Below are 16,235 nucleotides of genomic sequence, written 5' to 3' on the forward strand. Positions count from 1 at the left end.
ATGGTTTTATGAGAATGTAATTTTGTTTATTTATTCATTCATTCATTTATTTGTTTGTTTATTTGACAGAGACACAGAGAGAGGGAACACATGTAGGGGGAGGGGAGTGGGAGAGGGAGAAGCAGGCTTCCTGCCAAGCAGAGAGCCCAACATGGGGCTTGATCCCAGGATTCTAGGATCATGACATGAGCCGAAGGCAGACGATTAATGACTGAGCCACCAGGCACCCCTGAATATTCTGTTTTTAAAAGACAAACCAAAAACTAGCCCAAACTTTTGCATTATTTTGCTACAGGATGTTCTTTCCCTGGAGAGATATCTGATATTAAACATCATCTGCATTTTGCTTGCCTAGAAAAATACATGGTAACTTTTCTGCCTACAGCACCAAACCACAGTATAGCAGAGCCCCACCACTGTGTAGTCTGACTCTAATTAAAGGCATGTTCTCTACAATGGGGCTCCAAGAAACTAAAGAGGGTTTGTTTCTGATTCTGCTTTATTACACAGATGAATGCAGCCAGCCTGCTTTATGAAGTGCTTTGCAGTGAGTGGCAGGTGTCCCATATATATCTGATTCTGTTAGCCTAGAAGGGGCTTACTCTACCTCTAGGCATGCAATCAGACTGTGCCCAGGCGGGGGACTTTACCCTCTGTGGTTTTGATAGCTGGATACTTTGTCATCTGCTTCTCCAATTGGAAGACGCTGTTTTTACAGAATGCCCTAAAACCTCTTGTTATCTATCTCCAGCTCTTCTCTCTCACAATTGTTTCCTCTGAACGACTATCCAGGTAGTCACCACAGATGCCAGAGTACCTGGGAAGGGCAGTTTTCTCCAGCTGCCTGTTTGCTTTTACATCCTGACTCTGGAGAGAAGCTCCCTGCTTCATATCTAAGGGCAACCTAGAAATTAGGGATGCCCTAAATGTTCTCAACAACACATTCTAGGCCTCTAAAGAAGTCTAACAATTAACTATATTTGACACAGAAATTAAGAGAAGGAACATCTAACTTGCACTGTGGTCCTAACCTCAGAACCTACGAAAGTAAAGAGAATCATGTAATCACTTCCCCCCACCAAGAGATGCAGTCTTATTAATGGGTGCAGGACCTCATTTGAGCAGAATGCTGCCACTGGTAACAGTAGGCCAAGGGCTTGTGATTCTGAAGTTAAACTTCCCACTTGGTCAATTCTTTAAGCTTTTTCTATAAATGGGAGCTGAGGCAGTAGGAGTAGGGAGCTTCTGGGGAGAAGATGGGCCTTGTATTAGTGATTTCATCAGTTTAGAAGAACATACAAATCCCAGGAGAGGGTTGGGTCTGTAGTAGCTGCTCCATAACTACATGCTATATTTCTCTTGTCTGTACCACCCAGGAGCAGTGTACCCACTAGGGGTTACCAGAGCTCACTACTTTAATCTCCATGCGTATTTCCTGCTTGTGTTTCCTTACCAAATTCTAAAGCAGATCCCCACTCAGATCCAATTTCCAGACTCGCTGTCTCCACTACACATTTCCCTTTGGCTTCTGTGAATGATTTAATCTGGTGTAACTTTTTTGTCAGACAGTGGCCATTTGAATTCTGGATGTTTCCAGTAGATTCAGTAATAGTTATTGAATACCCATTTTTTGACTAGGTGCTGCTCTAGGTGTTTGGGGTATGGCACAAAAAAAACTGCTGTGAGCCTACAGTCTGTTCTAGGAGGGGTCAAAAGTTTCCCAGAAAGGCTTTACTACATTCCTGTGGGAGGGGTTTAACAGTGCTGCCTATGGAGCTAGCATATCAGATATGTCTTCACATTCCTCAGACGTCAGACTGGATCCACTCCAAGATATAAAGCTGAAATTTCATACCTTCAGGACCTTGGTCGCCAGAGTGTTTTCCATCCATTTGCCTCCCCTTAAGATGTAGCTCTCTCCCTGCTTTAGCCAGGGTCCTTCAAGGACGTCTCTGAGGCAAGTTTGGGCCCTCCCAGCATGGGATGCAGGCCCAGAAGACCCCCTCAGAACTGTGTGAGACCATCATAGCGCTATGTAGGCAGTCACCTAGGTGACCACTGAGGGAGCTTCAAGGTGACAGGACCTCAGCCCAGGTAGGCACACCCAAATGTGTCTGAAGTAAGTATTGACACCACACTGAGCCTAGAGATGGGTAAGACCGGGCAGGTTTCTAGGACATGTGCCTTTGTGAGTTTATGCCTAGCTATGAGGACTCTCCCGACCTATGACTCTTCTCAGCTCCTTACCTAGGCCTCTCCCAGTGGTGCCCTGACTCACAAGAGCTCATTGTGTGTGTCTCTTCCTAATTCTACCTTCAGTGAGGTCATGTTGGTAGTTTGAAATCCGCGTCATGGTAAGATTATTTACATCATGGAAATATGGCAAAATGCCACAAATTGGAGCCCCCCTGACCCCACAGGGATAGCCAGTTAAACATTTATCAGAATGTCACTGGCGTCTCCCCACACGGTTCCTAAGGCCTTCTCACCCTGGGTCTTACCAGTTCTCATGAAAAAGCCACTAGTCAGGCCAAGAATGCTATCTCCTTCCTGGCAGTCTGGAATTGCTCCAGGATGGCAGTGGTGTCCCTGCAGAGGCAGAGCAGCCCTCCCCACAACTCTAGGCCACACTTAGTCACCATTGGAACCATGGACACTTTCAGAATCTCCGGTTTTTTAAGCTTCTGCTGACCGTCAGTCCCATAAACACTGGGGCTAGACCTAATCTTGGAAGCCCAGAGAGAAGGCAGATGCCATGCCACACCCTGCATCCCCACTTGATCAGCGACCTGAGTTCTCATAGTCATTTGAAAAAAAAAAAGAAAAAGTAATAGTACTGGGAGTCAAGAGAGCACAGGCACAGACTAAGGCACATAGAAGTCTTCCTAAGCATTAGACATCTAAGACCTGAAGGACAACTAGTGGTCACCAGGTTAAGGATGAGGAGAGAGTAGGGTGGGGGAGGGGAGAAGGAAGTATTCTGGGTAGAGATAAGTGGAAAGCCATGAAGGTGAGAGAGAGCATGGCCTCCTTGAAGAAGTGAAAGGCATTCTGTGTGAATGGATTGTAAAGTTTCTAAAAGAAAAGTAATAGTATTAGTTAATGATAGATAAGTAACATTGTTACCAGTACTTTAAAAGAATTAACTCTTGTTAATTCAACCATTATAATTCCATTTTGTTGAGATGAGAAAATGGAGGTCATGAGAGATTAAGTCACTTGTCCAAGGGGACACACAGTGGTGGAAGTGAAAATGTAGCTGCCAAAGTGACCAGTCCCTAGTATGGAGTTAGGGCCTTATCCTAAGAACAGCGACCAGTCATTGGAGGTTAGAACTGGGGAGTGACATTTTCCTTTCTTTGGGGAAGATCAATCTGGTTGCTGTGTGGTGGGTAGGTTAGATAGAGGTGGGAAGACAGAGGATCCAGGGAGGCCACTTAAGCAATTCCAGTAATCCAAGCAAGAGGTTAGATATCCTGAGTTAAGTAAGGCATTAGCAGTGGGGATGGGGAGAAGTGAAGAATTTCACAGATATTTAGCAGGTGTGTTGAGCAAGACTTCTAATTGGATATGGGGATGAGGGAGAGGCTATAGTTAAGGTGGTGACTGGGTTTCTGCCTTGGACAATGATATCTGTGAGATTATTCACTGAAGTAACTTAGGAAGAGGAGAATATTTGGGGAAACATATTGGTCAAGCATGAATTTCTGTGTGGGGATTGTTGAGTTTGATAATGCCCAAAAGAAAATTGCATGGTGTGAATCCCTATGCATGCTAATTAGTATGCTCCCCTCCACAGTCCACACACATTTTAGTTTTTCCAGATAGTCTTCTGGACATCATCCTCCATAGCAATGGCTAGAAATAAAGTAGTCCTAGATAGCTGCTTTTAGGAATTCAACTGTTAGCAGGTAGATTTGAGAATTTACCATGATGCCCGAAGGCAATCAGTGTGCCACATAATATCAGACCTACATCCATTCCAACATGCACTAAATTGGCTGTCAAGATAAATATTCGCAAACTGGGAGAGCATAAGTGCTGGAGCAGAAGAGCTGTTGATTCAAGATCTTTCATGCAAGGGTGGAAAAATCCATGTGTGAAGTATACTCAAGTAAGCGTTGTGGTTGACACTTGCGACTAAAAGAAGTGCCCTATCAAGTGATTGTATGAAATTGCTATCCACATCAGGCAGGACATGAGACAGCTACTGCTTGGGGATGGAGGAATTATCTCACAAGGGCTTTGAGACTTCTCCACCTAGAGCTGGGAGCTCAGAGGTGGCACCTGGGCTGGTGATACAAATGTGTACAGATAGTGCCAGGAATTATAAGGGAGAATAAAATGCCCCAGGGAGAGGAGGCTGAAGGAAAAATGTCCCAAACAGAACACCGAAGACCAGTGATACAGAAGGGGAGCCACCTGCAAAGACCAAGTAAGGGTAGTAGGCAAACGGTAGGAGATATAAGTGGTGGTATATCTCAGAGGGCAAATGTGACAGTTAATTTTATGTGTCAACTTGATTGGGTCATGAGATGCCAGACATTTGGTCAGACACTATTCTGGGTGTCTGTGAGGGTGTTTCCGGATGAAGTTAACATTTGAATCTGTCGACTGAGAAAAGCAGATTGCCCTCCCCTATGTGGGAGTCCCCATCAAGTTAGTGAGAGGCCTGAATAGAATAAAAGGCTGACCCTCTGTTAAGTGGGAGGTTCCTCCTGCTGGACTTCCTTGAGTTGGACGTGCTTTTTTTTTTTTTTTTCCCTCCCATCTTTGGACTCAGACTGAAACATGTGCCCTTCCTGGGTCGCTAGCCTGTAGGCCTTCATCTGGAATTACACCATCGGTTCTCCCAAGTCTCCAGTCGCCAACTGCAGATCCTGGAGTTTGTTAGCCTCCATAATCACATGAGCTATTTCCTTATACTAAGTCTTCTTTCTTTCTTCTTTTCTATCTATCTATCTACATACCTACCTACCTACCTGCCTATATCATATTGGTTCTATCACTCTGGAGAACACTGACTCATACAGCAAGGGAACATTTCAGGAATTAGGGAGTGGTTAACAGAGCTGAAGCTTGCTGTTTGGTCAAGTAAGACAAGAACTAAAAATATCAATGGGATTAGCATCCGGGATTTCATTGGAAGAGCTGTTTTAGTGACATGGTGGGGGCAAAACAGCCATTTGCTCTGCATTAGGAAGGGTGTGAGAAATAAGGACTTGTTATATTTCAGAAGGGGAGAAGAAAAAAATAGAATATAGTTGGAGAGGAAAGTCTGAAAATATGGTAGAGAGAGGTTGAGGGCTTTTCCTACTGATAGTTTGATTTATTCTATGAAGTTGGAAAGGATCTTTTCTGATCACTGTGAAGGAAGGCAGAGCATTGGGATTGGACAGGGGAAGAAGATGGAGAAGGTTTGAAATAGCTGCTGCAAAGAATAGGAGAGAGACCTCACCAGGGAAACACAGAATGATTGCTGGGTTGCATGGGGGCATGGTGACAAGGGGGGTTGTGAAATGACACCAGTAGGTACTTTTGGGTGGTTCTCCTGGCATGCTCAGCTCTGTCTGTCTGGAGAAAATGGAGCTGCGTGGATCCAGGGTTGGGATTTTGATAAGAGGGTGCTATGGGGATGAAGAGGGGATGACATAATAACCTTGGATTCAAGGCTGGTTCGAGTGGAAAATGAAGACATCGTGGAGGTGGTAAGTAGGAAGTAGATGAGTTCAGAGCCTGGGGTAGATAATCTGTAGAGTCAACGAATTGGATCTGAAGGAGAGAGCTAGAAGTCAGAGAACTGATGTGTAGATTTAGTATGTAAGGGCAGGAACAGTTCTATAACCAAACATGGTTGTCCTCATCCCAAAATAAAATGATGAGCTTTGCCCTATGAGTACTCTCCTTTATGGAAATAATCTTGGATGTTTTTCTTAAATATATATTATGTATTTTTATTTATATAATAAATTAATATTACTATTTTATTTCTATAGTAAATTAATAATTTAATTTAACAAATTTATAATTTGTTACATAGAAATTTATATAAGAGGGGTGCCTGGGTGGCTTAGTCATTAAGCGTCTGCCTTCGGCTCAGGACATGATCCTGGGGTCCTGGGATTGAGCCTGGCGTCAGGCTCTGTGGGAAGCCTGCTTCTCCCTCTCCTTCTCCCCGTGCTTGTATTCCCGCTCTCATTGTGTCTCTCTCTGTGAAACAAATAAATAAAATCTTTAAGAAATTTGTATAAGAACAAATAATCTAGAATTTGAATGGGACCACAAAAGACCCCAAATAGCCAAAGCAGTCTTGAAGAAGAACAAAACTGGAGGTATCACAATCCCTGATTTCAAGTTATACTACAAAGCTGTAGTAATCAAAGGAGTATGGTACTGGCACAAAAATAGATGCATAGGTCAAGGAACAGAATAAACCCCCAATTATATGGTCAATTAATTTTCGATAAAGGAGGCAGGAATATGCAATGGGAAAAAGTCTCTTCAACAAATGGCTCTGGGAAAACTGGACAGCTACAAGCAAAAGAATGAAACTGGACCACTTTCTTACACCATACACAAAAATAAACTCAAAATGGATTAAGGATTAATGAGCTCAAATCAAAATGGATCGAATGTGAAACCTGAAACCATAAAAATTCTAGAAAAGAGCACAAGCAGTAATTTCTATGACATTGGCCACAGCAACATTTTTTTAGGTATGTCTCTTGAGGCAAGAGAAACAGGCAAAAATAAACTATTGGGAATACATCAAAATAAAAAGCTTCTGCACAACAAAGGAAACAGTCAACAAAACTGAAAGACAACATACTGAATGGGAGAAGTTATTTGCAAATGACATGTCCAATAAAAGGTTAGTACCCAAAATATATTTTTAAAAAGCCTGATACAACTTAACACCAAAAAAACAAGTAATCCAATTAGAACAAAGGCAGAAAACATGAACAGACATTTCTCTAAAGAAGAGATACAGGTGGCCAACAGACACATGAGAAGATGCTCAGTGTCCACTCACCATCAGGGAAATGCAAATCAAAACCACAGTGAGATATCATCACACACCTTTTCTTCTGCATGGCTAAAATCAACAACACAAGAAAAAACTAATGTTGGTGAGGATGTGGGGAAAAGGGAATCCTTGTGCACTATTGTTGGGAATGCAAACTACTGCAGCCATGGTGGAAAATAGTATGGAGGTTCCTCAAAAAGTTAAAAATAGCATTATCATGTGATCCAATAATTCCACTACTGGGTATTTACCCAGAGAATATGAAAATGCTAATTCAAATATGAAATGCTAATTCAAAAAGATGATAATGCATCCTTATAGCAGCATTATTTAGCCAAATTATAGAAGCAGCCCAAGTATCCACTGACAGATGATTAGATAAAGATGTGAGCTAAATATGCAATAGAATATTTCTTAGCCATAAAAAAGAGTGAAATCTTGCCATTTGCAACAACATGGATGGATTTAGAGGTTTATCATATTAAGTGAAATAAGTCAGTCAGAGAAAGACAAATACCGTTATGATTTCACTCATATTTAGAATTTAAGAAACAAAAGACAAAGAAGAAAAGGAGACAAACCGAAAAGTGGACTCTTAACTATAGAGAACAAACTGATGGTTACCAGAGAATTGTTGAATCACTTTATTACATACCTGAAACTAACATAACACTGTATGTTAACTGTACTGCAATTACAATGAAAACAAAACAAAGATAGTAAGTGGGTCTCCTTACTTAAATCCTAGGTACTTTCCAACTGGTGTTTAAACTGAGTCCTGAGGTAAATGAAACTATACACAGGCTTTAAGAGTAGGTTCTTCATTCCCTGTAGTTTTGTGGTTTTCCTAAATATCATCTCTTTGGTTTTCAAAGCCAGGCGTGTTAGGGGCTCATCTCTCCTGTGCAGGACCTAGGGCTTAGTGCCTGGTGTAGAGCACAAACCCATTGCTTCTCACAGCAAAGTTTTGTATTTTTGAGAGTCCACCATATTTTGGATTCTCGTGCCTGGGGTGGGTTTTTTTCGTTTTGGCAAGAGTGTCTCTGCCTCTCTTACCTGTTTTGATTCTGCCCTTTTATCCTTTGTTGTGGAGGCTTGGGTCTTTTTCAGAGGAGATTATTCCACTTGTAGTTGTAATTTTGTTGTGTCCATGGAAGGAGATGGGTTCGGGATCCTTGTAATCTGCCAATCCCCTGACACCATCTTGATTACCATTGCTTTGCAACAAGTTTTGACTTTGGGAATTGGAGGTCCCACTACTTTGGTCTCCTTTTTAAAGATTGACAATTTTAACTCCCTTGAATTTTCCTGTGAATTTAAAATGAGTTTGTCAATTTTTTTAAAAAGATTTTATTTATTTATTTGACAGATCACAAGTAGGCAGAGAAGCTGGCAGAGAGAGAGGAGGAAGCAGGCTCCCGCTGAGCCGAGAGCCCGATGCAGGGCTCAATCCCAGGACCCTGGGATCATGACCTGAGCTGAAGGCAGAGGCTTTAACCCACTGAGCCACCCAGGCGCCCCGAGTTTGTCAATTTTTAAAAAGGAGCTAGTTGGGGGCTCCTGGGTGGCTCAGTGGGTTAAAGCCTCTGCCTTCAGCTCAGGTCATGATTCCAGGGTCCTGGGATCAAGGCCCGCCTTGGGCTCTCTGCTTAGCGGAGAGCCTGCTTCCCTCTCTCTCTCTGCCTGCCTCTCTGCCTACTTGTGGTCTCTGTCTGTCAAATAAATAAATAAGATCTTTTAAAAAAAAAAAAAAAAGGAGCTAGTTAGGTATCCATAGGGATTGTGTTAAGCCTATGGATGAATTTGGAGATCATTGCCACTTAAACAATATTAAGTCTTCTGATCTGTGAACATTTTTCCATTTAGATGTGCTTAAAATTTCTTTCAATTATGTTTTGTAGTTTTCAGAGTCTATCTTTTGCACTTCTTTTGTGAAATAGATTTTATTCATTTTAGTGCTATTGTAAATGGAGTTGTTTTCTTAATTTCATTGTTGGATTATTTATTGCAAGTGTATGGAGGGGCCTCTGGGTGGCTCAGTCATTGAGCATCTGCCTTTGGCTCAGGTCATGATCCCAGGGTCCTGGGATCGAGCCCTGTGTTGGGCTCCCTGCTTGGTGGGAAGCCTGCTTCTCCCTCTCCCTTTCCACTCCCCCTCCTTGTGTTCCCTCTCTCGCTGTGTCTCTCTCTGTCTAAATAAAAAAATAGTTTTTTTTTTAGTGTATGGAAATATAACTGATTTTTTTATATTGGCCTCATATCCTCCAACCTTGCTGAACTTGTTTAATTGTTCTAATAGCTTTTAATTTTCCAGGATTTTCTATGTACAAGACATCTATGAATAGAAGTAATTTTACTTCTTTTTTTCCCCAATCAGGATGCATTATATCTCGTTTTCTTGCTCTAGAATATCCAGCACAATTTGCTAGAAGATTTTATTTATTTATTTGAAAGAGAGAGAGAAAACATGAGCGGGGGAAGGAATAGAGGGAGAAGCAGACTCCTGGCTGAGCAAGTAGTCTGCCATGGGGCTGGATCCCACCCAGGACCCTGAGATCATGACCTGAGCTGAAGACTTAACCCACTGAGCCACCCAGGTGCCCCTCCAGCACAATGTTTAATAGAAGTGGTAAGAGTGGGGCACTTGGGTGGCTCAGTGGGTTAAGCCTCTGCCTTCAGCTCAGGTCATGATCTCAGGGTCCTGGAATTGAGCCCTGCATTGGGCTCTCTGCTCAGCCGGGAGCCTGCTTCCCCCTCTCTCTGCCTGCCTCTCGGCCTTCTTGTGATCTCCCTCTGTCTGTCAAATAAATAAATAAAATCTTAAAAATAAAAAAAAGAATTGGAAAGAGTAGACATTCTATTTGATCTTAGGAGGAAAAGAACCAGTCTTTCACCATTAAGTAAGATGTTAGCTTAAGGGTTTTCGTAAATGCCTTTAATCTGAGGAAATTCCCTTCTGTTAGTAGTTTGTTGAGATTTTATCATGAGAGGGTGTCTGATTTTATCAAATGCTTCTTATCTGCTTATCTGTTGAGAGAAGCAGGTAGCTTTTTCCCCCTATTACATTAATATGGTGTTTTATATTGATTAGTATGGATGTTTAACCAATCTTGCATTCCTGGAATAAATTTCATTAGGCATGTATGTAACTCTTTATATGTTGCTGGATCTGATTTGCTACTTTTTTAAAAAAGATTTTATTTATTCATTTGACAGAGAGAGACACAGCAAGAGAGGGAACACAAGCAGGAGAAGTGGGAGAGGGAGAAGTAGGATTCCCGCTGAGCAGGGAGCCCCATACGGGGCTCCATCCCAAGACCCTGGGATCATGACCTGAACAGAAGGCAGGTGCTTAATGACTGAGCCACCCAGGCGCCCCTCTTCCTCCCATCCCTTCCTTTCTCTTCCCTTCCCTTCCCTCTTTCTTTCTTCCTTCTACATTCGTAAGAGATAATGGTGTATAGTTTTCTTGTCTTGCAATATCTTTGTCTGGTTTTGGTATCTGAATAATCCTAGCCTCATAGAGAGGATTCCCTCCTCTCCATTTGGGAAGGGTTTGTAAAGAATTGTAACTAATTCTTTCAGCGGTTGGTATAATTCACAAATGCAGCATTTTGGAACTGGGCATTTTTGAGGAATAGATTTTGACAATTGAGTCTATCTTCTACCTTGTTATAGGTACATTCAGATGGTCTATTTCTTCTTGAGTCAGTGTTAGTCTTTGGCGTCTTTCTATGAATTTGTTTTGTCTAAGTAAGTTAACTTTTTGGCATATACTTCTTCATCATGATCTCATATAATTTTTCTTATTTCTTGGTGGTCAGTCATAATATCCCCTCTTTCATTGCTGATCCCAGTAATGTGGGGCATTTCTCTCACTCTTTTAGTGAGTCAAGTGGGAGATTTGTCAGTTTAGTTGATCTTTCTTTTTTAAAAATTTTTTAATTGATCTTTCAAAGGATCATATTTGAATTGGTCAATTTTAGATATCATTATTTTATTCTCTTTTCTCTATCTCATTAACTTACACCCTAACCTTTACTTTTTTTCCCTTTCCTTTTGGTTGCTTTTCGTTTAGTTTGCTCCCCTTTCTTGACTTAATGTGGAAGTTTAGGTAATCATTTTGAGAAGTTTTTCCATATAGGCATTTACAGCTATATATTTGCCTCTGAGTACTGCTTTAGGAACACCATCTAGGTTTGGGTATGCTCTGTCTTCTACTAATTTCAAAATATTTTCTCATTTCCGTTTTGATATCTCTTTGGCCCTTTGCTTATGTAGAAGTGTGTTGTTAAATTCTGCATATTTGTGAGTTTCCCAAATATTCTCGTACTTAAAAATAGAACAGATTTGGTTTGTGACACCCTCTTCTGAGGATAGAATCCTAGGTTTGCAGATTTTCAGGGAGGGGATGTTTCTCCTGCTGCTCACATGAAGAAGCTCTGGGCTTTATCTCTTCTCTGTGAAGTTCACGAGCCTGAGAAACCGAACCAAGATTTTTTAGATTTGAAAAATACCCTAAGGATCACAACAACTCTTCTGTCTGGCTTACGACCCATTTATAAATTTTGGCCTAAATGATTATTCTCTTGATTGTTCTACTGCACTTTTTGGATGATTTGTGGTTTTTTTTTTTTTCTATTATTTTTAGTTGTTTTAGGAGAAGAGGCAGCCTTAAACCTTAGTCTACTGTGTTAGTGGAAATGGAATCCTCAGTGAGTATTTTTCATCTCTACTATTTATTAGGCACCAGCGTAGGTGCTAGAGTGTAAGTCACCTAAACCAATGGTGATCTGGGTCTTCCGTGCACCAGCCCTGGTCGGTAAACTGTTACTCAGACCACAGAAAGATACATACAGAAACTGGAAGTGAGCGTGAGCAAGGAAGCTCTCCCTTCTCCTGTCTGAGACTGGTCATTGCCAAGACAAAAATGAGCATGAATATCACATCATTGGATCTGCTAAAACACTGTCATCATTAGCTGTTCATGGACCAGAGATGAAGTGGGACAGTGTCTAAAATAGAGAAGTTTTTTAGACTTTTGTGGAAGCCACTAAAACCTAATAAAATTATGGACACTCTCCTCAGAAATATGTGCACATATAAAGAGATGTAAAATGTCAGCGTGTATATGTGGATCATCTGAAGTGATATAGATCTGGGTTTTTAATCCCAGGAAGAAATAAAGGCTAGGAGAAGATGTGTTGAACAATCACTTCATGACCCAACGATGCTACTCCACTTGCCTGTGAGTAGGAACTGGAGTGCACAAAAGCTGGACCCATAACAACCATCAAGGGAGTAAGTTGAAAGATGCCATTTATTAGTCACTCCTTCATGCAAGAGGACTCGAATGCCTACAGTGTACCCAGTTGAGTTCTAGTCTCAGATCACTGCTCCAAACGTGGAAATTTGTCCTTCTTTTCCACTCCTGCCCTCAATGTCTACTCCCAGAACTTGTACCTCTCTTCCCAAGTAAAGGAATTCCACACTTGAAGAATCTCGATGGGGCAGAGACTACCTCCATCCATAGAGAGGAGAACCCACTTCGCCAGTCCTGCAGTTGGACATGACATGAAGCATCAATAGTCACATGACCACCGGCCAGACTTTGACTCAGGACACATGACAGACACATAGGGACAGCGTCCATGCACTAGGTACAGGTGGTTTGAGTGATGTCACAATAGTGTCCTGCAACTGTCAGGGGCAGCAGCGATAGCAGTCCCAGCTGCAGGGTCCAGTGTCCTCCCTCAGGGGAGTCAGTGGTGTGGACAGTGGCATCAATACCCAGTAACAGGCACTGGCTGTATGTGGGCCCACCTCTAGGGTCCAGTGTGGATTCCGTTCCTGGCTGTGTAGCCTCAAGCCTTTATTGTGGCTTTCCTGGAAATAAAACAAGATCCTGTATACCCTCTCTCTTTCCTAAGTCTCTCTGTAACTGTACATATGTATCATAAGGAGTCAGAAACCCATGCAAGGAAGAGTTTCCAAGAGCAAGAATTCAGGCATATTTTTTTTCCAGCTTTATAGAGATATGATTGACATACAGCATCATATAAGTAAGTTTAAGGATAAAAACCTGTTGATTGATCTATTTCTATACCGCAAAATGATAACAATTACAATCATAGCATTAGCTAATACCTGTATCATGTCACATACTTACCATTTCCTTTGATGAGGTGTGAACATTTAAGACCTACATTCTTAGTAACCCCAAAATTTTATGTTGAGCTGATAAGCACTTCCTCAGTCTGCCTTGCTTTGCCCCATGGGAGAGAAGATATGTTTCTCCCAGCATGTCTTGCATTTTTCTTTCTACAAAAAGAACATCTAAAGATTTTATTTATTTATTTATTTATTTATTTATTTGAGAGAGAGAGAGTGCATGCCCATGTGAGGGAGGGGCAGAGGGAGAGGAAGAGAATTTCAACCAGACTCCACGCTGAGTGGGAAACCTGACTCAGGGCTCAATCTCATGACTCTCAGATCATGACTTGAGCCAAAACCAAGAGTTGGATACCCAACTGGCTGAGCCACCCAGGTGTACCCCAAAAAGCATTTAAATGTGTCTATAAGAACTCTTCCCACAATGAGCGCTCTCACCAATGACTTCAGTGCTTCCCTACCTGTAGGAGCCCCGGGATTGCTTGTGGCTTTGTTACAAAATACTCATGCCTTTCCCCAGACCCATCATCTTAGAATGCTTGACAAGGGCCCAGGAATCACTTACGTAATGAGCCCTACAGGAGGGGCTGATGCGTGGCCATGTGGGGATCCTGCTTCATGTGCTCACTACTCCATGTGGGATCTGAAGACCAGCAGCTGCAGCACCAACCTTGTTATCAACCCAGGATCTCACGCTTTACTCCAGCCTGTTTAGATCTTCATAGTCCGGGAAATTCCTGTGCTCACTGAAGGCTGGGTCTCCCTGGTCTTCGTGCCTTCTAGACGCACAACCAGCCTGTGCAGTGCACTCTGGGGATGCACTCTGATCAGCCTGCTTAGCCCTGAGGAGTCCAGGGTTTGGTCCTTTTGCTTTCTCTTCTATGGCCCTCGCCCCCCTGGTGACCTCATCTCTGCTGAAGACTCTAAACATCATTTATATGCTATCACCTCCCAAATCTCCCCTGCACTCTGTATCCGCCCGCCAACCTGGCTTGGATTTCTAATAGACATAGTCAGTTTCACCATTTCTAAAGTGGATGACTGCGATGCTGCTTCCCCAAATGTGCTTCTTTCAGAGTCTTCCCTGTTTCCAAGGAAGGCACTCCACATTTCTACTTGCAGTCTGAACTACTAGATGCCCTCCTTGATTCCTTTCTCACCACCCAGAATGACTCCACTAGGAAATGCTGCAAAATCCATCTGTAAATATCTCCAGCAGCCAATCACTTCTTAGAAACTTCCCTCCTCTCAACCATGATGTACAGCCCACACCCCCCTCCTGGGACACTGCACTGGTTTCCTACAGTTTCTCTGCTGGTTGCTTACCTTGCCTCTCTCGATTCTGCACAGCAGCAAATAGGTGCTGCTAAAGAAACATCAGTCATGTTGATCTGTTCATTCTTTTAACCACATTTCACTCAGAGAAAACTCAAAAACCTTCTAATGTCCTCAGACCTCCATGATGAGACTGACCTCTGACCTCATCTCACCTGCTCTCTGCTGCAGCCTCAGTGGCCTCTTCACCCTTCCTTGAACGCAGGACATGCTCCTGCCCTAGTGTGTGTGCCCCGGGAGGCTCCCTGCCTGGAAAGAACTCCCCCCAGACCTCTTCTTACACAATTCCTTCATGTCCTTCAAATCTCTCAGAGGTCACCTTCTCAGTGAGACTCCCCTGATCCCTGGAGTAAAGAAGCCATCGTCCCCGTCCCAGCACAGGTGCTCTCTGGGTCACCTTCCTCACAGCTCCTGCCAACTTCCTAATTAAACCCTTCCCTTATGGACTGTGCTTACACAAGACACCGTTCACCTCTGAATGACCCTGGTTTGTACTGGGCACCACCACTTCCATGTGGACTTTTATACAGTAAATACCATCCATGCATTTTTCTTCCTTACTATTTTTTACTATTTTCTCTAGCTTAATTATTAGAAGAATACAGTATATAATATATGTAGCATATAAAATATGTGTTAAGCAACTGTGTATTTTATTACTAAGCCTTCCAGTCAAGAGTAGGCTCTTCGTACTCAAGTTTTTGGGGAGTCAAAATTTTACCTGGATTCCTGACTACAAGCAGGCCACTGCCCCAATCCCCACATTGAGAGACAAGTGGGAGTCTGCCCCTTACCACTAGAATGTAGTCTTCCCAAGACCAGCACATTTTGCCTCTTCTTAGTCTCACTGAGCTGTCCTAGATGTAAACATAGTGTGTCCTGTATGAGGCACATGACAATTACCAGTGGAATGAATGAGAAGATAGAGGACTCCCTCTTCTAGATGAGTCTCAGGCACAGCTCTTCCAAGGCAGCTCCCACCCCATGTGCACCCACCTCACCATCCGGGCTGCCTCTCTTTTCTCACAGGGCTGCCCTCCCCTCCCACTCTCTGCTTAGGCCCTCCCCCCCTACACCATCTCTCGTGCACAGCACAGCACACAGAGTTCTCTCTTCAGAAACACCGTACTTGGGCTTTTTGTATCCTTTTCTCCAACCACACAGAAATCTATGTTTGACTCTGCCTTATAAATCTGTGAACTTGGAACTGAGCCAGCACTAGGATCACTAAACTAAGGGTGGGGAGAGAGGCCAGAGTAGCAGGGAAGGCAGAAAATAACTGAAGCTTAGTAAGGATGAGAATCTCTCAGATTCTTCTTCTCTCTAGCTCCAGACTCTAAATAGTAATCCAGAAAACAGCCCTAGGGGAAGGAGAAGAGATAGATGAATCTGAAAGTTCATTCCTCCATACCACAGAGACTCCTGTGTGCAGGGGCTGACCTAGGCCTATGGGAATGACAGGCCAAAGGACACCTGCTGCTGTAACTGACAGGGTCACCCAAGGGAGAATGGGACAAGTATACAAGAGCAAGAACAGGCCTGATACTACAGAAACCATGAAACAAACACCCCCAAATGGGAGCTATGTTGTGACCCAGGCCTGAGGTGAGGCTGACCCAGTGACAGCAAGCTCTGACTGCAGAAGTTCCTGGTGACAGGTGATGTCCAAGTCCCTGTGATCACAGGTCCTGGTAGGACAAGC

The sequence above is a fragment of the Neovison vison genome, chromosome 1, assembly GCF_020171115.1.
Source record: "Neovison vison isolate M4711 chromosome 1, ASM_NN_V1, whole genome shotgun sequence".
NCBI classification, from domain to species: Eukaryota; Metazoa; Chordata; class Mammalia; order Carnivora; family Mustelidae; genus Neogale; species Neogale vison.